Source organism: Dermochelys coriacea, chromosome 15, assembly GCF_009764565.3.
Source record: "Dermochelys coriacea isolate rDerCor1 chromosome 15, rDerCor1.pri.v4, whole genome shotgun sequence".
Taxonomy (NCBI): domain Eukaryota; kingdom Metazoa; phylum Chordata; order Testudines; family Dermochelyidae; genus Dermochelys; species Dermochelys coriacea.
The window spans coordinates 6,445,760-6,471,632 of NC_050082.1; the positions used below are offsets into that span (position 1 = coordinate 6,445,760).

The 25,873-nt window shown below is 44.1% G+C and overlaps 1 long non-coding RNA gene across 1 annotated transcript; it reads left to right on the forward strand.

The window, feature by feature from the left end:
* The first annotated feature begins 1,496 nt into the window (after positions 1-1,496).
* On the forward strand, positions 1,497-25,873 carry LOC119843885. Its single transcript, XR_006275922.1, has 3 exons — positions 1,497-1,718; positions 4,825-4,931; positions 25,668-25,873. It is a non-coding gene; the product is annotated as an uncharacterized LOC119843885 (long non-coding RNA).

Here is a 25,873-nt window from a genome sequence, read left to right on the forward strand (position 1 = left end):
CAGGGGTCACTGTGCTATTGGAAGGTGGTAGGGATACGGAGGTGACTAAATTCCAGTTCTGGTAGAACACACCAGCTGCAGGTCAGCTCTGAACCCTCTTGTTTAGCTGAGAGGGAAACTTAAAATGGGGACTGGGAACAGTAGGGTCTGAGTCTAGCTGCTGCAGAACGGGTGTCCACATCACAAAACCCACTCCCCACCACCAGACCCTTCTGTGGCTGCCTCAGCAGAGAGTGCCTTCCATTCGGCTCTAGGTCAGGCTTCAGACATGTTGTGAGGCAGCTGCATTGATGCTGGCTATGCTATACCCATGATGCAACTAGAGAGCTGGGTTGAGTGGCCAGGACCCCAACAGCTTTTACGAGCACATGTAAGTTGCATGTAGTGGCCAGGACCCCAACAGCTTTTACAAGCACCCATGTAAGTTGCATGTAGGGGGCAGATTGGGCATCTGAACGCATACACACAGGCCTAGTTCTTACAGCTGTCCTAGCTGCCTTAGAATGGCTCATTCCAGTGTGCTGGTTTGATTTCAGCCATCCGATTGTGGGTGAGGAACTGAAACACCCAGACGCAGGTCAGAAAGCCACTTGAATCTCCTTCCGAAAGCCTGCAGCACGTGGAACTGGAGTATCCCTGGTAGGAGGAAAGGAAATGGAGCTGCCAAGGGCCTATCATCTCTCCATCCCTTCAGAAGAATTCTTCCCCCCCCCCCCCCCCCCCCCCCGCAGGTGAGGCATCACATGACAGTGGCAGCTGTGCAGGGGTAGAATATGCTGCACCTGTGTGCAATGTAGTTGCACCATTATTAGCATTCTTAAACAGCTGTAATTTGGGATGGAGGGGGTGAGAATCTGATGTCCCAAACCACAGCATCTCCATTGCTTTGTATTAAAATGGCCCGTGATGTACTTTGCAATAAATATATGAATAAATAGCCATTTTAAAATGAGATTCAGGCAAGCTCTTTTTAACTGAATTACCTCAGCAGAACTTTAGCTGGGGCTCCTCTGGTTACTTCCTACTCTTCAGATTTCCTCATTGTAAAAGCCATTACTTAGTACCTCCTGATTTATGGCTCCTGAGAGCACACATCAGCTTAATTAGGAGAGCTGCTTTTAAGGAGCATCATTTAAAGAGGCACTGATGGCAAAGTGGCTTCAGCCCCAGATTTGACCCGCAGTGCCATGAAATTGATATGATCGAGTACAGAACCTCCTCCAGATTGGAAATATCAGTTATCCTCAGTAAAATCACCAGCTGCAGGCCAAGTTAAACAAAGAAACAAATGCTCCCTACAAACTCCAAAGCGTTTAACTGATGATGAGGGACTTTTGTGCTGAGGTGAATTTCACGTTATGCCACTAAGCTTGTATACCAAAATCAGTGTGATTCCATTGACTTCAATAGAATGATGACAACTGACACCAGCTGAGAATCTACCCCAAGGGGTTTCAAAATGTAAAGCTGTGTTAGTGGGGATGGGATGTACTGATTCCACACTGGGCTAGAAGGGCTTAATGGGCTCATTCAGCCTTGTCCAACTACACCTGCAGTAGGCATTAAGCCTGAATAGAGGCCCTGCAAGGGCTGAAGCCAGCTAAGGCTGGGGCTGATAAGGAAGGAGAAGTGATGGTTAGTTGGCCCTCAGTGAGAGGAGTCTGGCTGGTGCCGCTGTCTGGAGTTGGTCTGCTGGTAGACAGCCTCCCTGGTGGAAGGTAGACAGGCCTGCCATGGGGAGCCCAAGTAGATGTAAAGGAAAGCTGGGGGAAGGAAGTCTGCCCCGGAGTCTCTGGGGGGGGAGTAGGATGGGAGAAGAGAAAACTCTCCAGCAGTAGAGCTGCCTGTGGGGCAGAAAGCGCTAAGAAGCTCTGCAGTGAGTTTGGGGAAGAGAGAGACAGCAGCTGATCCACTGGGAGCTTGTGAAGAGGCTATGGGAATAGAAAGGCCTTAGATAGAGCATGGTAGGCTGTGGCTGAGGGATGTAGTAAGGGGTCTGGATAGTCAGGCTTCACTGCTTATTAAAGAGTCCCCGGATCAGAACCGTGTGGAGACAGGGGGCCCTAGGTTCCCCCACTAGCCTGCTGAGGAAGGTAGAGCAGAAACCCCCTGCTAAGGGATAAGGGCTTTTGAAACCCCCTGCTAGCAGGGGTAAGGACTAGTGAGGCCAGAGCTGGACGGAATGGGCTATGTAAGACTGGACTGCTTTTTTTTTTTTTGTTGGACTTCTGGCTTGTGAACTATAGAGATACTAAGGGTTGCTGCCCCCAAAGAATGAGATTTATGGCCCCAAAGAGAGATGCAAGACCGAAGAGTGAAATTTTTCAGGTGGTATGTTAGATCATTGCTTAAAAAAAAATGAATATTTTATCAAAGTTAAATATATAAATGGGGAATTAATAAAAAGTCACCAAAGAAATTACTGCTGGGGAACTCAAGTGTCCTGAAGAGGGTTAATAATAATTATAATTAATAACAGTAATCCTAATTATTAAACACATTTGACTTACATAATCAGGGAGGGATTTCCCACAGGCACAAAGGAAATTTGTGGTTTGTGAAGACACTGCTCTACTTGTGTGGTGCATTTCACTTTCCAGATGATAAGTTGCATCTTTTTCTTCTCAATGGTCACAGGACAGCTCCTGGTGACACAACATACACTTTTAAAAAAAAAAAAAAAAAAGTCTTCCTTGCTACTGGGGTAATCAATGAAGGGCCATGAATTTGCAGTGTAGTTTAAATTTTGAACTGTATTTTGCAAAGCCTGCAAACTTTTGATCAAGTACTGCTTGTTTTTTGGGTGAACTCATTTTTTGACTCATGTCCACACAAACCAAAAACCCATGTTCCGCCTCCTCTCATTCACATATAGAATGCTGGCTTGTAGTCTCCATGATTACCAAACTACACAAGCTTGGAAAACAGCTTTCCAAGCTTTACGCCCCTTCTCTGAGGCTCAGGATATATTGTTGTCTCTTTCTGTGCCTGAGTAACAATATTTTAAATCTCTATATACTTACTCAAAATGAGTGAGAGAGGCTTAGGAACATGTGTGAGTGAGGTAGCATGCTGATGAGTGAGTCTCCCATGCAATGAGTGAGAGTTGATGTGTCTGGAACTATATGTGGCCCAGACAGAGGGCCAAGTTGCAAAACCCCCACAAGGCCAAAGTGGCTGTTAGCAGGGGATGCAAAAGGAGAGCCTGCCATGCCCAGCCACGTGTGGGGGTGTCAGCTGGTAAGTCACACTCTTACCTACTACTAAGACTAGTCAGACTTTTTTTCTCACCAAAAAACAAAATTCCCTTTGAAAATAGTGGTGGTTTTTTCCACCCAAATGCCATATTTTTCTCCAGGGAAGTGGGAAAATATCCAAATTGACAATTTTCTGATAGGAAAATTAAAAACAACAATTTTTTTTGAATTTCCATTTCCAAATAAAATGGAATCTTTTGTTTCATTTCAACTTAAAATGGAATTTCGGTTCAGTTTTCTCTCTTGGCTTTTTGGGGGGAAATGCGGATGATTTTGCAACTTTTGTTTTCCAGCCAATTCCAGAGCTGGTTGAAACTCTTCTGAATTTTGAAATTTGGATGAAATTAAATTCAAAATTTGATTTAAAGCAAGAGAACTTTTTTACAAAATATTTGCACTTTCCTCTCTCACCTACCCATGATAGTGCTGGCTAAAATTAATTTTTTTTTTAAATTGACAATGTTAAAATTCAATTTGGGGGAAAAACTGAAAATGTTTGTGGCGGGGAAAAAACAATCCACAACGTATTTTCCCTTTTCTCCCCTTCCCCAACCCCAGCTATCTCTTGTGTTGTTGATTAAGGCTGTATTGTGTTTAAGGAGCTGGTACTTGGATATCAGTTTAATTTGTATATCTAAGTAATGGCAGGGCTTTTGGATCAGGCAATGCTTTTAAAAACATTTAAACTAATAATTAAGCAATAAATTGCTAGTTATGGGACTGATCATTTTTTTTTCTACCCCTGGCTTCCATTCCATATGAAATCTAGCTTGTTGGGTAAGGCATCCCAGCCTCTTTCCACCATACCTGGTTTGGGCTTTCTTTTTCATTAACCCTCAACATGTGGAAATTAAAAAGGACCATGGAGGAAAATGAGGATTTGATGCTTTTATGATGCAGTTGTACTGCTGCCCTTTCCTTTGGGTTGCTGCTTGAGCTACAGTATTAAAGAGATGGAGTTTCTGTATGTCTGTGTATGGTGAGGGATAGGATGACCAGATAGCAAGTGTGAAAAATGGGGATGGGGGGAGTATTAGGAGACCATATTAAAAAAAAAAAAGCCCCAAATATCGGGACAGTGCCTATAAAATCGGGACATCTGGTCACCCTAGTGAGGGAAAAGACTGGAGTGCTTTACCTAGAGTGCTATTGCAGAGGTGTGGGGGGATTGGCTGGGAGGGAGGAAAAGAATGGAGTTATAGGACTCGCAATCATTGGACTTAGTCTTGCAAGTAGGAGAGAATGGAGAGTTCAGTGCTTAGGGTACTAGCCTGGGGCGGCTTGGATTTAATTTTTTGTTTTGCCACAGACTTCCTGCAAGTCCTTGGGCAAGTCTCTGAGCCTCTATTCCCCATCTGTAAAATAGGAATAATAGCACATTTCTACATCCCACGTATGTTGTGAGGATAAATACATTAAAGATTGTGAGGGGCTCAGATGCCGCAGTGATAAGGACCTAAGAGAGATTAGTCAGAGCAGTTGGGTAGGAAATTGATATTTTTGGTTCCAATGTTCAAAAGCATTTACTGATTTTTGTTTGTTTGTTTTTGGTGTCTTACTTTTGGAGTGTCCATCTTCGTCCATTTGGGCCCAATCTTCAGATGTGCTGAGAACCTGCAGCTTCTGTTGCTCTAACTGGAGTTGTTAACGATCAGGAGTACCTACAGACCCAAGGTATGTAAGCACCCCAAAACAGAGGGCCTTCCATTTGATTGGGCTTGGGGAGGGCTGAAAGCCTGGAAAAACTAGGCTGGAATCATAGGACTGGAAGGGACTTGAGAGGTCACCTAGTCCAGTTCCCTGCACTCATGGCAGGACTAAGTATTACCTAGATCGTTCCTGACAGGTGTTTGTCCAACCTGCTCTTAAAAATCTCCAATGATGGAGATTCCACAACCTCCCTAGGCAATTTATTCCACTGCTTAACCACTCTGACAGTTAGGATCCCAGAAGAAAAGGACTTCTTGTGAGAGTTCTAGGACCTCCTGCTTCCTTTCTTCTGGAAATTTGTTCAAGACGTGTTATTGAGGTATTCAGGTGCTTCTGTTGGGCAGCTGTGTCTGGAGCCCTCTAGCATCCAGGAATAGTGAACATGAAAGGATCGTGACTACATGGTTGAATAGAAATTCCCTTTGGACTCACATGCTCATGGGAAACTGTAGTTGCTGCCATCTCTAACACTCTGTCAATGAGCTTCCTTGGAATCCTGCCTCGCTGGGGGGAAAGGGCTGTGTGTGAAGGAGCCTTCTACACAGGAGCACCATCAATGGCAGTCCAACAGCACTAACTTGATACTGTCACTGGCAAAGGTGCCAGGCTTAGTGTGCACCTCTGCTGCCCTTGCTCTGTCTTCATGTCTTAAATCAACGATGGCAAACCATGCCCGCTCCCCCCATTGGCTTCTGGGACTGTGGGTTGGGGCTGTTCCTTCATCCGTCTGGATGAAGCCTGCTGGTGAGGTGAGCTTTCTCTTAACGTTACAGCAATCTCCTTGCATGGCAGCAGAGACTCTCCTCTGTCAGCAGCAGCTTCAGCTTTCTGTTCCTCTGGGTCTCTCATTCCCACTGGCTGCAGGGGCTGGGTTGCTCCACTACTAACCTGAGTGCTATTCCCAGCTCTGCTACTGAACTGCTGTGTAACTGCAGGCAAGACTTTGCCCCTCATTTGTCCCTGCTGTAAAGCGGAGATGATGATGATTGGCTTGCTTTGGAAAACTCTTTGAGATCTATGAATGACAAATGCTATATAAATATTCTCATTACCAGCTTCAGCTGCACTACCTCAAACCTCCAGGTATGCTTCCCATATTTACAGTGTAGGGCCCAACGTCTAAAAATGACTAGTGATTTTGGGTGCCTAACTTGCAGCAATTAGGCCTCAGAGGGTGGCTGCTCTGCACTTTGTGAAAACCAGCCCCCTTTAAGCGGATTCAGACTGAGTAACCCAAGAAAGAGGCATCTAAAATGTGAAAAATCTTGGTCCAGGTACTAGGAAGGTCCAAGCAGAGCCCTTTAGCTTTCAACCCAGTCTGCAGCACTGTGCGTCCCCCTTCTTTTCCCAGGTGTGCTCCCAAACACTTCAAAGGTGACCAGAAATTTTTTTTTCTTATGAAAATTTTCACAGGAAAACTTTCATCACAACTTTTGAGGATTTTGACAAAAATCCACTTTTTCCTCTGTTTTTTTGCAATTAAAAGTTTGGGGTTTTGACAACCAATACCCTAAAACTTCTGGTTTAAAACTGAAAAAAAAAATTTTAAAAATGCAAAATCCTGAAAATTTTCAATGGAAATTTTTTTTTTGAACCAGGAGACCATTTTTGACCACCATCCCCTTAAGCAGTCATTTCAGGCAGGTGCTCTCCTGCTCCATTCCCCACCCAGCCAAGCCCTTGGAAAGTGCCTCGCATGGCCGGAGTCACACACCTGTCACAAAGCAAGGCAGATTCTTCTGCCCTGACACTTCAACACAACCCACTTCGCTGTGTCTATTTTTAGACAGCTGATGAGTAAACTGGTGTGAAGCACTATGGGAAACGAGATGCAAATGCTGTTGTGGAAGCCCATTACTGTTTTATGGAGGTCACCCTGATCTAATTATGCCACTGTTCCTCCCAGCCCCAGCTTGACCCTGGCTGATCCTGAAACGGATTAACATGTCTTGGTCACTTGAGCGTGTGTTGTGTGTCTGCTCTGGCAGAGCAGCGGCTGAAGGTCTGGCCGTATCTCAGTGTTGTTTTGACCCCAGCCTTTCTCCCCTCCTCCCCCCCCCCCCCACCCCATGCCAAATCCTTCGCAGACCTGTTGAATAGGGGCTTTCATTTCAGTGACCTCTGGGGTCATCTGTTTTCGGAGCATGAAATATGGCTGCCCAGTGGTCAGAAGCAAAGAGATAAACTTCACTGAGGAGCCTTAACAGGCCAATGAGCCGTGACTAATGATGATTGTGGTTTGTCTTTCTAGAGTAAAATTTATTGGGCAGCTGACAACTTAGTGCACTGCCTGGGGGATTAACCCTTTCAGGTATGACTAAGGGCTTGGATTTGCATTGGATACAGAGCTCCTCCTTTCAAATATGCACCCCAAGAGGAGGTTGTTTTCATGGTCCTGAACCAATCCCCTGTCCCATCCTGAGCAGAACCTTTCTCCATGCCTGGCACTGCCCCTTCTCCCCAGATTCCTCTTAGCCCCACTCTAATGTGGGACATCTTAATCTTTTTTACCCTTTACCAAAGAATCAGTCCCGGGCTGGGCAGGGACTTTCCTCACAGCTGATTCCTACCATAATAGCATACTATTGCCATATCCCTAACACTAAGACTCTCCCCTGTCACTTCCTACAGTCAGAAAAGAAGGGAGGCCTTGAACTCTAAGTCCTGCACTGAGTTCAGCTGAAATGCAGCTGGATCGGCCTTGGGGCTCAGCTGCCAGAATGGTGTCCAGACACAATTGGGACAGCCCAAGGGCTCAGTTACCAACAGGCAAAGTGCTAGGGACCACTTCTTATGCCTCATCAGTGGTCTCTAAAGGCACGCAACTTGGAGGCTGTTGCACTGTAACTTATGCTTGTTTGCTTGATAGTACATCGCTGGCGTACCTCCCGTCCATCTCTGTGTGGAATGGCATGGCTTTGCACACCTAGTATAGCAAGATTTTTGGCTGCTAGGGCATAGGCACTGACTTTTTTATTTTATTTTCCCCCTTGGGCACTCCACTCCCGCTCCACCCTGAGGCCCAGCCCCCGCTCTGCCCCTTCCCACAGACCCCAGACCCTGCTCGGTGCTTTCCGCCTTCCCTCAAGTGCCTCCCACCAGCTGCCAAAAAGCTGTGGCTGGTGGGTGCTGAGCACATGCTATTTTTTTTTCCATGGGTGCTTGAGCCCCGGAGCACTCATGGAGTCAGCGCCTATGTGCTGGGGAGTTTATAGTTTCCTTTGGAGAAAGGCAAAAATAACTGGGATGGTGTGAAGCTTTTGTACAGGTAGGAGCGAAGGAAAGAGCTGATTGGTGGAATAGACTGTCAATCACCTGGAGAGATGGGGTGGGACTTCCCTTCCATGCAAAGTGTTCTGGGTAGGGATGTCTTCTATAAAACTCCCTTGGCTTCCAGCTGTGAGTTAGTTGTCAGAGTAGTGTTGTGTGGAGAAGAGTGGGTATGTTGGCTGTCATGGTATAGAAGGTATTCCTTGTTGCTTTTCCTTTTAAAATAAATCTAGAGTTTTTTTTAATTTCTCTGACCTGGGTTTTGCTGCTGTGCTCTGCCACAATAATAGTCTACCATGTTGCCAGCTGGGCTACAGCTGCTTGAAACAGTTTGAAATGTTGATGATTTTTTAAGTTGAAATTCAATATTTTAATACATTGTGGTGGAAACTTTGTCTTTTTTTAACCTGCTCTAAACTGGGACCCCTATTTTCTTCCCTAGAGGAAAAGGGTGGTTTTGCTTATTTGGGGGACCTCTGAAAAATCATCTTAATGGCCCTATCAAAAATCCTAAGGCCAGGCTTTGTGAGATCCCATCACTAAGGGATGGCTGGGGATTGTCAGTGCTGAAGAACGCTCCTAAACCTACTTCAATTACCAAAATCTGCTTCTAGATACACAGATGCAACTCCCATTCAAGTCAGCAGGCCAGATGTTGTTTGTGGGTTGGGAGTAAAGGCAGATTTCCACTCAATGGAAGCTGTACCTGGATGTGTCTGAGGGGAGAATTTCCCCCTGGGCTATTGTGTGTGGGGGGGGGGGGGAAGGAAGGGAGAGAGAATGTGTTATCTTGTTTGGTAGCCAGAACACACAAGCAAGCACTTTTTTACAGCACTCCTTTTATAATATGAGTCTGCCACCACCCTTGATCCACTACAAACTGGTTCCTGTGGTTCCGATGAAAACAGACTCCAAGTTACCCTTTATTGCTCCGTGCCTCAATTTCCCCACCTAACAATTGGGGATGGTACTGATCTTTTTGAAAAATGCTTTGAGATATATGAATGAAAAATATAACAAGGTGTTATGAGGAAGTGAGAGGTTCAGTTTTTATCTCATGCCTTCACTGAAAACTGGCCCCCTCAGCCTTCGTTTTAGGGATTTCTCAAATCTCCCATCTCGTAGGGGATCGTGCCTTCCCCTAAGAAGGCACAATAACTGCTTGTGCATTAATAGAATCACCGTAACTCCTGTAGGCCTGGTCTACACTATAGAGTTAAGTTGGTGCAAGGCAGCTTATGTCAACCTATGGAAACATGTACACTAAATTTCGCTCCTGCTGATGAAACTGCCGCGCAACGATGACTTACCTCCAGCTCTGCGATAGGCATAGAGTCAACATCGATGTAGTTAGGTTGACTATGTGTCAGTGTAGGCAGTGTGTTGCTTATGGCGACTGTTACTGGCTTTCAGAAGCTGACCCACAATGCCACGTGCTGATAGTATGATTGGTACAAGCGCCCCGGGGGAGGATACATGCTGCTGACACAAGGAGCAATGTGTAGATACGCACAAGCAAAGTAATTACTCTGGTGGCTGTATGCGGATGTAAGTTAGATTGACTTAACCGTGTAGTATAGATATACACTCAGGCTCACGTGGAGCCTGGTGAACGGGAACCTAGCTTCCCCTGGAATTTCAAATGCTGCTTTTTCCCAGAATGGTCAGCAGGGGGTGCCCTTGGAGAGTCTCTTCTCCCATTGCAGCAGGAGAGAAGATGTGTGCAGGGGTCACCATATTTTGGAAAACCAGATGGACAGCAATCAGTATTATAAAATCTGGGTGACTATAACTGCTATAAATCTCTGGGGTTGTGATGTTCCTTATAGTGATGCTATCATATCAGATAGATATTTATAATACAAACACGTGACTTTTAATAATCCAGTAAATGTTCTCAGGGAGGGCCTTTTTTCCATAAATTGCCTTTAAAAGAAACAAGCCCTAAGCCTGATATGAAAAAGGTATGAACCCCTCTGATTGAGCAGGACTTCTGGAGTTCAGAACTCTTTCCCCAGAAAACTCTCTCTCTTTCTGTGGAAACTCATTGATTTGAGAACTCCCTGTTTCTTCAGGCATCAGAGGTTTTTTATATCACAAACTTCAGTGAGCAGGCTGCCTAGGGGTTGTACTGGTTGACAGCAAAACAGTGGAGCCAGTGTTCTGCAGGGGGGAAATTATATGGGTGCAGATTCAACTGATATGCTGCAGGCTTCAGTATTCTGCAGAGTGCAGTATTTGGGGATGTGGTTTGTTTGCAGCAGGGAGATGCTGAATGGGAATGTGGGCGACGCTGACTTGCAGCAGCAGATTGCCAGGATGCATCACTGTAATTTCAATGCTGATCCCAGTTTCCCATTAGCCCGTCATTGTTACAACTCTTCGGTTCTTTGGAGCCAGGTTTGACAAGCATTCAGGGCTCTCAGGATTGATGCTTCCCGGCCTCGCACCTGTAGCACACAAATGTAATTATTGTGACTGTGCCAGAGTTGCTCCTGGTTTATGCCGTGTATGTTCCCACTAGTTATCCTGGGTGATCAGCACCTGGGTTAGTCTAGCCTGGTGTGAGCAGCCACACTGCAAAGCCATACCTGAGTTACAAAGTATGTCTACACCACAATAAAACATCTGTGCCTGGCCTGCGACAGCTGACTGGAGCTTGTGGGGCTTGGGCTGTGTGGCTACAAAACTGCAGTGTAGATGCTTGGACTTGGGCTGGAGCCAGGGTTCTGAAACACCACAATGGGGGAAGGGTCCCAGAGCCCAGGCTCCAGTCTGAGCATCTACATGGCAATTTTACAGCCCTGGAGCCCAAGCTACAGGCAGTTGACACAAGCCAGCCATGGGTGTTTTCATTGCAGTATAGACATTCCCACTGTATCCGTAGTGATGCAGCACTTCTGTGTGTTTCCTTCCCAGTGAATTGTAGGAGGATTCCTGTCCTGGGCACATGAGAATTGGGATAAGGCAGTGGAGGACTCTCAGCACTTGAGCAATTTAACCTGTGTCCCTCACTGGAAAGTGAGTGACAGCTTGAGTGAGCATGTAACTCAGGCTCCAATCCACACCTCTAGCCCTGGCAGCTAGCCTGGGTTTAAAGCACCACTACACTTGGATGAGAGGTTTTTGTGTGTGGACAGGACCAAGATTCTAGTCTAATTCTGCAGGAGTATATAGAGAAGAATCAGACCCTATCCAGAGCTTGAATAGTGCAATACTTCATCTGAAATGTTTTTCTGATGAAGCAACATTGATTCTTTCCTCTCCAATATTTTCTCAAATATTGTCTAGCCCTTGTAGGAAAATGGCAAGTGTTCCATTTTAAAAAATCTTCAAAAGAAGTGGAGGTTTTTTTTAAAAAAACTGTGGACATTTTTGAGGTTTTTAACAAAGCCAGAACCTGGAAAATTCTCTCACTTTCAAAAAAAATTCAATTTTTGGTTCTTACATTTTTGAAAAATGGATAATTTGGAAAGCAGCAACTTCCATAAAAAGATCACTTCTGGTTGAAAAGAAATGTTGACCAAAATCTTCAGCCAACTCTAGTAGTATCAGTATTAAAACTTTCCAATCTTGATGTTTACTAGTATAAATGATGTTGATTTCCTTGTAGTTCTGGGTTAGGACTTTCCTTCAGAATATTAGGGTGAAATATTCACAAACATTTTGAAAAGCTTAAAATTTGGGCTTTTTTGCATTTTGTTGAACACTTGCAGCTGACCCTTTTTTGTGGTAAAACCCTCTTCAGTGAAAATAGGTCCATTTGTAATTAAAAATGGTTTCCCCTTCTGAAAATGACACACTTGAATTTTCCAAGTTTTCACTGACAAATTATCAGATTTGTAAAAGTTCACACAAAGTTGCCTGAAAAACGGGGAAGTAGTCTGAATTTTTTTAAAACTTCTTTTTTTTTTGTCAACTTCAAATTTCATTAAAATCATAAGAGGTTTTCAATCACCCAGTCCTTGATAGAAAACAAGTGACAATTTTCTAACGTTTTTATTAATTAAAATGGCAACAATTTTCATTAAAACTTGTAAAAGGAGCATGACAAAAATGGAAAAGTTTCATGAAAAAAACAACTCCTCCTCCTCACAGCCATACAAAATGGTCTCCTGTCCATTTTCCTGGCTCTTCCCCTCAATAACCAGCTGGCCCCTATATTCCTAGTCCTGTTTGATCTCTTGCAGCAAGAGACCTTCCTTAGACTATTATCAGTGAATAGTATCCAAGCAGGAGATACAAAAATACAACTCTCTACCTTTTTTCTTCCCAGGTGGAGGACCACCCACAAAAAGGGCATGTGGTACAAATTCCAACCAACCTGCTAGTTGACTCTTCTCCTAGGCAGTTGAGTGAGAAGGGATAGGAAAAGATACAGAGGAAGTTGAGGGGACTGGATAGACAGAAGGAGGTAGTGGAATACATATATTTACAGAGAGGAAAGAGGCAGATGTAGAAACTAGGAGGTGGTGAACAGTGAGATGGGGGATGGAGGGAGTGATAAGAAAGAGGAAACAGGTGGGGAAAGCGAACTCCCAGTTTCCCATTGTAGAGAGAGACCTTTAAGGCTCCAGTCTCCAGCAGCAGTGATTAGCCAAGACATGATCCAGCCTTAGCTGGCCTGATACAAGGTGAGAGGTCACCAGTTGTCTGATAAAAGGGAGTATCTAAAACCTCTGGGGCAGGGGGGAGGGGAGTTGGAGTAATGGAACTGTAGCAGAGAAAGGATCTCTAAGCAAACAGATTGCAGCCCAGCTCTACAGACACACTGTGCTAAACCCTGCAATCACACAGCTATATAGGTATCAAACTCAGCACTGCCTTGATCCTCCATTACGTGCCTATTTGCTTCTGTTTTTGCAAATGTTACCTGTAAAAGCGATGGGGTAGCCTCAGCCACTGCATTGTTCTTCCTGTGGTGTCCTAGCCATCATGTTCCGTGCTTAAGAAAGTTGTGGTTTGGGGACTTTGTGCAATCTCAGTGTTTGAAGTTATGTCAGTACAAAGAGCCTTGAACCTGCTGTCAATTAGCCCTAATGGATGAGAGGCTGCTGATTGGGTTGGGAGAGGGTTGGAATTCCCTTGCTGAGCCTTGTAAAAGAGTTTAAAGGAAAGGGGGAGATGGTTAACCAAGCTGGGACTGTCAAGGAGTAGGGAAAGAACAGTGTCCATAGATAAAGCTATTAACCCCTTGAGTGCTCACTTCCATGCACGTGAGAACTTCATTAGAAAAAACAATGGCCAACCAGCACTTTGTACCAAAGACTGAATCAAATCTGTAATTTTCAAAGGCCTTAATGTTCAAATTCCAGGGAAATCCAATGGGATTTGGGCACTTAACTCCATTAAGTTCTTTGGAAAATCCCAGACCACATTTTGAAGGGGTTTGAGGAAGTTTGGTTAACTTCTCATGACATCACCATTCTCTTCTCCCTTTAGTATTTTGAGGTTACAGTCAGGCCCAGAAAAAAACTAGCTCCCAGAGCCGTGGAGGAATGGCAGTGTTACAAAATCTGCAGCTCAGCTTTGCAAATGCGTTTGATACTTCAGATAAATAGCTCAGTGTTTGTGACTGAATTACAGTGAGTGCTGGTGAAAGGTTCTCGATTTATAACCTTGGAGGCTGACTTTTTTTTTTTTTAAAGCCACACAGAAGATAAAGCTGGTGGAAGTGTCAGTGTATAACACCCCCTACATTGCTGCCTGCTCATGTGTTTCATCTTAAAGATACCCCTTTTAGGAAAGAGGGGAGTTTCCATAGATCAGTCAATCCTTGGCTTCTCCACTTGTTAAAGGGGGCAACTAGTGTTGACTTTGGTGGCAGATTTTGGGTTAAGGACACCTGTCTCCTTGAAAATAGACCAAGAAAACAACCAAGTCACCTTCTGAAGGTTGTCTAATGGCCTTAGTGAAGGAACACCTTTCATTCTCTGGTAGGTTTGGAGGTGAAGCTGTGTGACCTAGAGATTAAAGGCATCATGGCCCATTGGTAGATCCTTGAGCTGCCCAGTTCTCCTCCTGGCTGCTAGGTGCTTTTCTGAACCCAAACCACAAAGTTCACACATACCTACCAATTACGGGGTTGGTGACACCACGCAACTGGGGGCCGGGGGCGGGGGAGGTTTCTGAAGCTGGAGGAACTCTAAGTAGCATGGGGGGTAGTTAAGAGAGGAGGCGGAAATGATTGCGGTTGTGGATCTTGTTGGCAATCTCCAAGGACATGCTGGAGTTTGCAGTAGCGGGGAAGAGCTTCCCACTAGTTCTACACTAGGCAGAGCAGGGCCTCTGCAGCCACAGAAGAGCCTCAGAGCAGCGGAACTAATGGGGTGACACTATTTGAAGAAGGATGGGATTGCAGGGAGACGGCTCAAAGGATTCTCATCTTCAGCACAGCTCTGCAGGGGCTCCCTGGCTGGGTAGTGAATCTGGCAGTGGGGCGGGGTGGGGCTGTGGTAACATTGCTACTTGTCTGGGTTTTCCTAGGTTGGTCCCTTTTCTGGAGGTAGCTCTCCTGGGAAATCTGTCAGTACACCCTGCCAGGGTTCAGTTTGATGGGCTCAGGATCATCTGGATGTGCTGGTTTTTTGTACCTCAGAGGTGGTAGCCCTACGCTGGCATCCCCATGGCTCTGCATATCCACTGACTGAACTCTTCTGCTTGGAGAGAGTAGGCAGCAGCTGCTTGGCTGACTGCAGCCCTGAGGCCATACTAGATGCCACAGGGCAACTCCTTTGCTGCACCTTGGTTGGGAGCAGGACCCCTGCACCTTAACTACTGCATGTCACCCATATGCGCAGCCTGTTTACCCAGGTTGTGCACAGGAACAAAGCCTTAGTGCTTAGTAAATAGTGTGAAAATCCCAAATTGGTAACATTTTCCATTAGGTGTCTCTATAATACCACAACTTAACTGTACCACAGCTGGTGTTTGCTTTGTGTTAGGTCCCCCCCCTCCCCCCGCGAGGCTTCTTGGAACAGGATTGCTTCAAAAGAGTAAGGCATGAGTCCCACATTAAATGCCATGGAAGCACTTACTGGCTGCAAAGAATTCTAAGTGCTTAGTGTGTAATTGTCACTTTGGTTAGCTACAGAACTGAGCCAAGAACCCATTAAATGGTAACAATTTTCATTGTATTTTCACTTTGATTGCTTTACTTGTGACTGACTCTTGTAGTGCATTCAGTGGGCCCAATCCTGCTGCCATTAAAGTCAAAGGTACACAGTGCATTGAATAGGAACCAGATTGAGCCCAATGGTAGCTACAGAGACTTCTGTGAAAGGTGTCTGGTAAATGATGAAGCCTATGTTAATTTGCAATGATTTGTTCTACACTCTCTAGTACTTACCTCCCTTTCACGAGAGTGTTGTGAGGCATAACTAATGGCCAGTACTTTGAGATCCTCACACAAAAAGCTGTGCAAGGATTATGATTAAATTACTAAAGTGAAACATTGTTACAACCTCTGCAATTAAAATTTAGCATGTGTCATGCTTTGGTGTCAGGAAGACTAAATCAATGCAAGGGTTAAGGTCTAAGGGCTTAACCAGGAGTACGCGTGCCCCCGGCAATATGCAGAGGTCTTCCAGGGGGTACATCAACTCCTCTAGATATTTGCCAAGTTTTACAACAGGCTACATAAAAAGCACTGGCAAAGTCAGTATGAACTAAAATTTCATACGGACAATGACTTGTTTATACTGCTCTATATGCTATACACTGCAATGTAAGTACAATATTTATATTCCAACTGATTTATTTAATAATTGTACGGTACAAATGAGTCAGCCATTTTTCAGTAACAGTGTGCTGTGACACTTGTATTTTTAATGTCTGATTTTATAAGCAAGTAGTTTTTTAGTGAGGTGAAACGTGGGGGTCTGCAAGGCAAATCAGACTCCTGAAAGGGGGACAGTTGTCTGGAAAGGTTGAGAGCCACTGGACTGGAAGAGCACCAGAGCTCCACTGAGGATGAACTGCCTGTGTTAGAAGCGGAGGGTTAGGGTTAGGAGAAGGACTGGGGGCCTCTTTTTGATGTTTTTCATGCCAGCAGTCAGACTGTATACAGAGACATAATTAATTTCCATAGGAAAGGACCTCTTTTCCCTGCCCCCATCTTGTCTGGTCAGGGAGAGAAAGTGAAGGGAAGTGGAGAATTTCTCCCCAGCATCAATCCATTGCAGGCTGTTACATGGTGAAGAGAGAACTTACAGTACACAGGCTCTTGGTCTTAAAGCAAGCTTGTTCTGTGCAGCCTTTGGCATGTTTATGTGGTCAGCCATGCCTCCAGCCACGTATCATTTAGGAATGGGGATGTTTAAGCAGGAGAGTATAAATACTTCTAAGCTGCTGGGGATCGTTCTGGTGAACATCCACGTGATGAGGAAGACTACTGTGTAGTGGCTAAAGCATGAGACTGAGAGCCAAGACTCCTAGTTCACTTTGTGCAGGTTTGGGTAAGTCATGGCCACTCTGCCTCAGTTTTCCCCTTGGTGAAATGGGCATAATGTCTGTTACAGAGTGAGACTGTGGGAAAACAAGTTTCTGTTCATGAAGCAGTTTGACATTCTCAGATTAAAGGGTTTACTGAAGTATAAAATAGGGTTGTAGTAATCATCCCTAGCCCTTATGTAGCACTTTTTTATTAGTAGATCTCAAGGTGCTTCACAAAGGAGGTCAGTATCATCTCCATTTTACAGATGGGGAAACTGAGGCATAGAGGTCACCCAGCAGCAGAACCCAGGTATCCTAAATATCAGTTGAGTGCACTAGGCCACACTGCAGTATGGACACATTTACTGTGTGTCTGAGACTGTAGATTTGGATATTCAAACCAGCTGAGACTTTAAAAAAATCGAACGAACCTGAAATCAAGTATTTGGGGAAATGTAACAAAACTTTTTAGCTTTAAAAATGAGACCAAAAATGCTCCCATATTTCTCTACTGCCTGGTTTTGGCCAGAACTAGATGGAACCTTATTAGAAACAAGGGGCCAGATTCTGTCAGGTGCTGAGTATCTCAGTTCAGGGCAACTGCACCTGTATTTTCCCTCAGTGGTCCCTGGGGGCCCACCCACTCTCAGGTTTCTGGCTCCCCAGCCATTGCCTTTCTTGGGTGGAGATCTACGTCTCACTTCTGATTGACTAGGGTATTTCCAGGCTACACAGTTCCCTGCCTTCACTGTATTATTCCCAGCAGAGCCAGGCTGCCCAAGCACACCTGCTTGCTTTCTCTTTAGAGACGGTGAACCATGCGATTGTTCCAGTTATAAGTTACCCACGTAGCACTTCTTATGCAATCCTATTTTATTCTTAAGGTAAAAGCACTACGGAGAAAACAAAGAACCTGCCTGCATACTAATACGCTTACCAGAGAACTCCCCAGTCTTAACACGGGCTCTGGCAGGAGCAATCTGTCAACAGCCCATCCACGGGTTTTCCTTTATGCTCACAAGTTCATCACAGCTTCAGCTCAGAACAAGCCCTTGGTCTGGGCCTACTGAGGCCCCATCCTACCAACCCTGCCCTAAAGATTGGGATCCTTCGTGGACGAGCAGTCCTGTCCATTTTCTGGATCAGGAAGAAGGCCCTGAGCCAACTTAAAATGAGGCTGTTTATCCAAATGCTCCCACATTTCTCTACTGCTTGGCTTTTGCCAGAACTGGATGGAACCGTACTGGTAACAAGAGACCAGAGATGTGGCCCCTTGTTACCAATAGGCTGATCTGAGAGGGATCAGGTACTAAGATCTGCTGAGGGGTAGGTAGCTGTCAAGAAACCAGTTTTGACGGCCCCCAGTTTTCAAGCTGCTGCAGCCCTGTTCCCTAGTCCCAAACAGTATTACATGGCCCCTCCATTCGTGTAGTGGCTTAGTACTTCACAGTCCTTGGTGTAGTTGTGCTTATCACACCCTTGTGAAGCAAAGCTGTTTTCCCCCTTTTATACACTGGGTGCTTAGACACTGATTTTTTTAAAGATACTTAGAAGTCTATTTTCAGAGTAGCAGCCGTGTTAGTCTGTATTCGCAAAAAGAAAAGCAGTACTTGTGGCACCTTAGAGACTAACAAATTTATTAGAGCATAAGCTTTCGTGAGCTACAGCTCACTTCATCGGATGCATTTGGTGGAAAAATGCATCCGATGAAGTGAGATGTAGCTCACGAAAGCTTATGCTCTAATAAATTTGTTAGTCTCTAAGGTGCCACAAGTACTGCTTTTCTTTTTTAGAAGTCTATAGATACAGGTAGCATTTTCAAGGACACCCATGCAAGTTAGGCACCTGTGCTCCTATTGGCCTTTGAAAATCTGGCCCTAAGTGACTTATCTAAGGTTTCACAGGAAGCCTGTGCCACTAGCACCCTAACCACTGAGCTGTCCTTCCCCTCTGTCTCTTCAAGGGCTGCACTCAGTTAGACATTATTCTAGGGTCTTTGAGCTTTATGGATTGGCAGGGCAGAGCTACTTTCCATCCAGCTTCTGACATGTCCCTCCCCACCCCCTATGGCAAGGTGAGAGGGCTCTTTTGGGGGAGGAGCCATCTCCTTTGGCTTAGTACCCACAGCACACAGGGGCCAGAGCCAACATGGAGAATCTGACCTGTGATGAGAACAGAGCTCCATTGTCAGGGCATTTGCTCCTGCTGTATTCAAACTAATTTGCACTTCCCTGCTCCTTCCTAGTCTGTAATCATATAGTCCCTGGCTGTAATAAGGTCAGTTGTTCTAAAGCCAAGAAGGATCAGGTCTGGTCAGTGCTTGGACTGAATGCCATCAAGGAAAGCCCAGGGTGCTGTGGCAAGTGGTATTATTGAGGCAGCAGGTGGCGCTCTTCTCTCTGGGTGGGGCTAGAACCCATGGCCTTGACCTTGCATAGTTTTAGGAGTTCGTAGTTTAGGAGATGCAATCTTCTTGATCTGATGTTGCATAGCAGTCCTTACCATTGCACTTCTGATGCTAAATTAGCCTTGACGTCTCAGCCAAATTTCAGTCAAGGTTGTTTTATTTTTGTCTGCTTAAATTTCCCCAGCAATTTCAATTGGATAGTGAATTCTTCACTTCCTGTCAAAGCTTTGGGCAGCATTTCTGTGCCGTGTCTATCAAGCTGATGCATTCCACCCAGAGGTGGGTTGCATTTCATTGGTCCCAAAAGTGATAACTGATTTGCAATGAAATTTTTATATAAAAATCTGTGATAGTATTAATACTGAGCTATAAAACTGCTTATTAAAAGATCAGGCCTGCCTTTCTAGCTGCCTTCAGCAAAGGAAATTTCTTCCTTTACAAGTGTTGTGTCTAGAAAAACAGTCCCAGGCAGTTCTAGATAAGAAAAATAGTAGGTATGTCTCATATATTTCTGTTCCTTCGATGTTCATAAATCTGTTGGTTTAAAACTGTCAACAGGATAGAGAAAATATGAGCTAGAGACATGGTTATCACAAGTAAAGGAATTTCCTCAAATGTGAGAGCAGGACAGTAAATACCGGCAAGGGGGTGGGGGGTGATGGGGGAAATCCCCACATGAAGTGTTGTAAATCTGTGTGAACCTGATGCAAAGACCACTGAAGTCAATGGGCATCTTTCCAGTGACTTCGAGAGGACTTTGGGTCAGGTCCTACATGAGGTGAAGTTGGTCAGGAAATATTTTTTCCTGAGAATACTTAATGAAAACAACACTTCCAAATTTTTCAGGTTTTTGTGGGGAATATTTTGGGCCACCCAGTTCAAAAAAGGTGCCACTTTTGGTTGTCTAAAACCATCAGCTTTTCAGTTTTGGTTTTGTTTTAACTCTTGATAGAAATGTGAAAATATAAATTATTTTTTTACAAAAATTCCTCTTAGGTTCAAAAAGTGTTTTTTTCCATCAAAAATGTTTCCACAGAACATTTTGGTTGATTGATCAGCTCCACTATGAAGCTACAAAAACACAAGGGAAGGGCGTCAATACCTGGGCAATGTTATTATCCCAAGACTTCTCCACGTGAATAATGGCTGTAATGTGGCTTTGCCACAAGTTCCAGGGAATAGGCAGAATGTAATTTTTCTGCCTCGAAAGCATACCAGAAACTAAATTGAGTCAGTCACGGTCTGGTTCCTGTTTTGTTTTTCCCCCTGGCTCTAGGGAAGAAAGAATCTGTGCCAACTCTACACCATGTGCAGATGGCGTCTCATTATGGGCTGGCTGAGCTGTGCTTCTGGCTAAGGTTATACCCATACCCAGCCCCTGCCGGGCCACTCCCATCTGCACAGGTGTGGAAACAGCAGTCCCACAAGCTCCTCCACTCCAGCACGGTACTGCACAGGGGCAGAGCAAGGATCGCAACCTGGCCCTAGGCAGTCTAATGTGTATATTCAACCCTGCAGGCTGCTTGGCACCTTTGAAAATCAGATCCAGGGTTCCCCAAATTGAGCACTCAAACCAGTGGGCACTTCTGAAAATTCTTGTCTTAGTCCCTTTGCTGCCAGCCCCAGCAGCCAAGACAAACTCTGCGTGGGCTAGGGAGACTGAACTGTCATTCTGTCGGGGCTGATCTGCCTCTATTCTGGGGATAAACAGATGGCTTCAGTTCCCAGGGCTGTCAGGCCAGTCCTAAATTCATCGAACATGTTCAAACAAACATTTTTACAATAGAAAAAGAAAGAAGAATCAGATAATGCGGTGGGTCAAATTCCTTCCTGGCATGAATCAGTGGCATTGGATGAGAGATTAATGTGCTGCTCTATTTAAAAATTATTCCTCAATGAGCCCCATCCCTCTTCTTCCCTATTGCCCCATTCTGCCTAAAGCTGCCATCCTGCATAGTACAGCATTCCCACTGCTGCCCAGCTCCTCCCCTCCCTTTCCCGCGATACCCTGAACATGTGCAGCCAGAGCTTCACGGCTGCGTTTCGTGGGTAAGAAGTCACTTGCTAATATAAGAATGTTTACATTCAAATATAAGTGCTATTACACCAGCCTATATAATAGTCCTCTCTGTATATGTTTTCAAGTACTTAGAGCTGGGTTTTTTTGAAAGCCATTATGCTCATGTGATTTTCCTCAAAGCCTTTTGGAGAGATTTTGTTTTGACAGGAGGGCATTAAGGGGGTGAAACTGATAGCATAAGTACCACTTACAGACTTTGATCAGCTTGAGTCATAATTCTCCTGGAGAAAGTCTTGTATATATTAGTGGAGGAAATTAATTTTATTGCCGCTGAGGCTTTTTCCTGGTAAAGTGCTGGGACTTTTTTCCTGCCCCCCTCTGCAAGCTCTTGTGTGCGGAGCTGAAGCACAGCTAAACTGCCAACCTATTCCAATTCGAACCCAGTCTCTCAACTCTGAGAGCAGCATCTGCAAATAGCTTGGTGCAGCTCCACGCTGGATTTCAGACTCTTGCAAGGATGATTTGCAATGCAGGATATTTGCAACCAGCTTTTAAATGTAAATGAACCAGGGATGAGCTGCAGCAAAAATATGCATAGTTTGAGGGTTCTCCCTAAGTTCCTGAAGATAAGCAGGTAACGTGAGCCAGCAGATAGCTAACAAGCTTCAGGCAGGGTGCTTGATTCCCAGGCTAATGGCTTGCAAAAAAGCTACATGAGAATGGGCCAAGTATTGCATCATCAATCATATTTCAACACCAGGGCACCATGTATATGATAAACTCTGCCTCCCTCCCACCCAAGACACTAAGGAGGGAGAAACAAACTTCAATTGTACCATAGACTTTTGGGTGAATAGATCTTTTCTCTCAACTCGTCATAAATCATGTAGCTCCTGCACTGTCTGGCATACAGAAAATGGTTGGGATTTGTTTGCCAAATGTTGCATTTGGCATAGAAATGTATGGCTCTTCCTAAAGACCGGCATAAGTGGTAATTTCACTAACTACGAATGATTTTGCTTATGCCAAATCTGAGTCAGGATGCAAATTACAAAAGAAGAAAACTGCTCTCTTTTTTATTATGTGCTAAATACAGTCTACGTGTTGTCCCATCAAAATGGATATTGAGAGTGACAACCCAGCTAATGGGAGCCAATATAAAAACTCTGCAACATCAGATCTTTCATAGGCTGACTGTTAGAGCTGGTCAAAAAACAAAACAGAAACACTGAGACGTTCTTTAAACATTTTGGACAGGACAGGACACCATTACCTAGCATCTCCTGGGAACGGATAACCACTGGTGGCCGCCACATACGCCAGAGCACTAGTTATTAGCAGGTACGGACCTAGTGCTCCACAACTGTCAACTAATTAATACTCTTCCATGCAAAGCCCTGAGCTTCTGGACCTCCGCTCTGTTTCCTCCCCCCATCTCTGTTAACCACCCTAACTGAAGAAAAGGCCAGTCTGGGTTTAAACTAGCTGTTCACAGGTGATCCCAAGATGCTCATTATAGCACATGCTGCAAGGTATTTAGTTGGTAACTGTTCATATAGGAAAGAGGTTGCCTGTAATGGTAAAATGAAAACACTGGAACACAAGACAAAACATTGTTCTTTGGTTACAGCTGAATTTGCAACACAAGAAGTCTGGAGAGCTGGTATTTAGGGGTGTTTCAAGATTTTCAGAAACATGGCTAGACTTCAGTTAATCAGCATCCTAACTGGACTTGTGTCAGGGCTGGAACAATTGGAGGCTGTTTACTGAATATTTATGGAAAGAATATTGGGAGTCTGTTCTATTGTAAATACAAATATACCCAGACTTCATAAGCAGCAGCAATATGCTAATACCATTCTCACTTTTGAAGCCCCCCCTCAATCTGAATTTGCAATTTCCACCTAAGTAGCCAACAGCTCAAGCAGAGTGAACTTGCCACGGAGATATTAAGCTGAGGAAGATTGCTTTGACAATACAGCAGTCCAGGGGAGGGGGAGCACAGCAATCCAGGGGAGGGATAGCTCAGTGGTTTGAGCATTGGCCTGCTAAACCCAGGGTTGTGAGTTCAATCCTTGAGGGGGCCATTTAGGGATCTGGGGCAAAAATTGGGGATTGGTCCTGCTTTGAGCAGAGGGTTGGACTAGATGACCTCCTGAGGTCCCTTCCAACCCTGATATTCTATGATTCTATACATCATAGACTATGCATTTGAAAAGAATGTCCCCCTTTCTTCAGACCTTTCTCCTTGCCATGCCAAAATCCAAATAAAATGGAACAAGAAAATGTCTGAGCAAAGCTAGTAGAGCTGGTCAGAAAACTTTAGTTGAAACAGCATTTTCAGATGGAAAAACTGTTTCAATGAACGTGTGTGTGTGTTTAATGAAACCGTGTCTATAAATTTAGGTGAGAAAAATTGGGAAAACGTTTTTTTTTAAAATGTTAAAATGTCCCACAAAGTGGAATGAAAACTGTCTTGATTTTTGGCTCTGAAATCTACTTTATTTTTAAAATAATAAGGGTCAAGGTCAAAACAAAACATTTTGAAATTCATCAAAATGTTTTCACTTTTATTTCATTGAGTGAAAAATTAAAAAAATTAGGCATTGTTTCAATCCAATTTTTTCAAAACCTGAGTTTTTCTTGGGACAGAATCTATTTTCTGGCCTGTTCTCAGAGGCAGGCCTCTATCCCTGCACCGCTCACCCCCATCATGTTAATCTGTCCTCCTTTTGTTGTTCTATCACACTTGAGTGTCTTTTGTAGTTCAGAATTTGTTATTCCCTGAATGGTGAGGTATAGGAAAAATTCTTTCCTCTTCCTCCTCCAAACTTGAGCCTGCCTGCTCCCTCCAAAAGAGAGGATGCAAATGTTCAGCTGGAGTCCAGCAAATGTGAAATGTTTATTCCAGAGATTACTAGTTATCTCTATACTTTCAACCTCTCTCTGGGGGTCAGCACTAACTCTTGGGTTTAATGGAAAGGAGCAACTCCCAGAGCCATCTCCCAGTGACAAGTAGTGGGTGAATCACTGGCTCTGTCATTCTGCTCTTCTCCCTCATCTTCTCCTTCCCTGCTGATCATTCCTCTGCAATTCAGAGATCTTTTTTTAAAGTGCCGAGAATATATTTGTGTGTCAATAAAACAAAAACAAAAAAACCCAGCACAGGTGTCAACCTTTCATCTCATCACCCTCGCAGTCAGCCAGTTAAACGCAATCTTCTTTAGATGCACCTTAAAGTTGTTATTGGCCTCTTTAACTTCACATAAATTGAGCAATAACAGCAGTCTATCTCCCTGGTAAATGCAAAACAATTCCCTTCCCTTCTTCAAGTATCTGACGGGTAGAAACTTCTACATGGCTATCATTTAACCCCATTTCATTTCATCAAACTCTTTGGACTTAATTCCTATGGATTAATTCCTAGAATTGGGTGGAAAATGGCTTTCCTATTCCATGAGAATTTTCAAGATTTTTGAAAATCTTCTGATCCAAATTGGGACCCAATATTTCTTTTACTCCACATATTTATTCAAGTGACACCATTATAGGACCTAATCACATTAGCCATGCCATCAAGGGCTCGTTCACCTGCACATCTACCAATGTGATATATGCCATCATGTGCCAGCAATGCCCCTTTGCCATGTACATTGGCCAAACCGGACACTCTCTATGCAAAAGAATAAATGGACACAAATCTGACATCAGGAATCATAACATTCAAAAACTGGTAGGAGAACACTTCAACCTCTCTGGCCACTCAGTAAAAGACTTAAGGGTGGCAATTCTGCAACAGAAAAGCTTCAAAAACAGACTCCAATGAGAAACTGCCGAGCTTGAATTAATATGCAAACTAGATACCATTAACTTGGATTTGAATAGAGACTGGGAGTGGCTGGGTCATTACACATATTGAATTTATTTCCCCATGTTAAGTATCTTCACACCTTCTTGTCAACTGTCTAAATAGGCCTTCTTGATTATCACTACAAAAGTTTTTTTTTTCTCCTGCTGATAATAGCTCATCTTAATTAATTAGCCTCTGACAGTTTGTATGGCAACTTCCACCTTCTCTGTATGTATGTATGTATGTGTATCTCTCTCTCTCTCTCTCTCTTTCTCATATATATATATATATATATATATATATAATATCTTCTTATTATATGTTCGATTCAATGCATCCAATGAAGTGGGCTGTACCCCACAAAAGCTTATGCTCTAATAAATTTGTTAGTCTCTAAGGTGCCACAGGTACTCCTGTTCTTTTTGTTTCCCATGCGTACCTCTTAATGGCACTGGATAGCACTGCAGCACACTTCTGTGTTGATTTAGGGGAATGTGACTTTTGCAAAGGCTTATAGTTAAATTTGTGGCATAAAAGTCCCATGCTAAGCTATAGTGATTTGGGTTTTAGTTATTTCTCTGTCTCTTTTAAAAGTCTTTAAAACTGATACATAACTGTATGAGGGGCTTTTCTGTCCTATTTAAGGGTGAAAAACACAGCATTAACAGAAAAGAGGGCTGGAATAAGATTTCTTAGTGGCTCCTCACTATCATCCCCTAGGTACTTGTTCATTTGCATACAGATGGAATGAAGCATTCAGGATTTGGATACAGGAGGATTCTAGAACTCCAAGGTTCAGGACCTTGATGAATTGGCAAACTGAAGATCTTAGACAGGTTGAGACTCTAACAGGAAGTGAAGAGACCCTGGAGAAGCTGGGAATTTCAGCAGCATGGGCTGTACTTAGTACGCTGAATTAAACAACT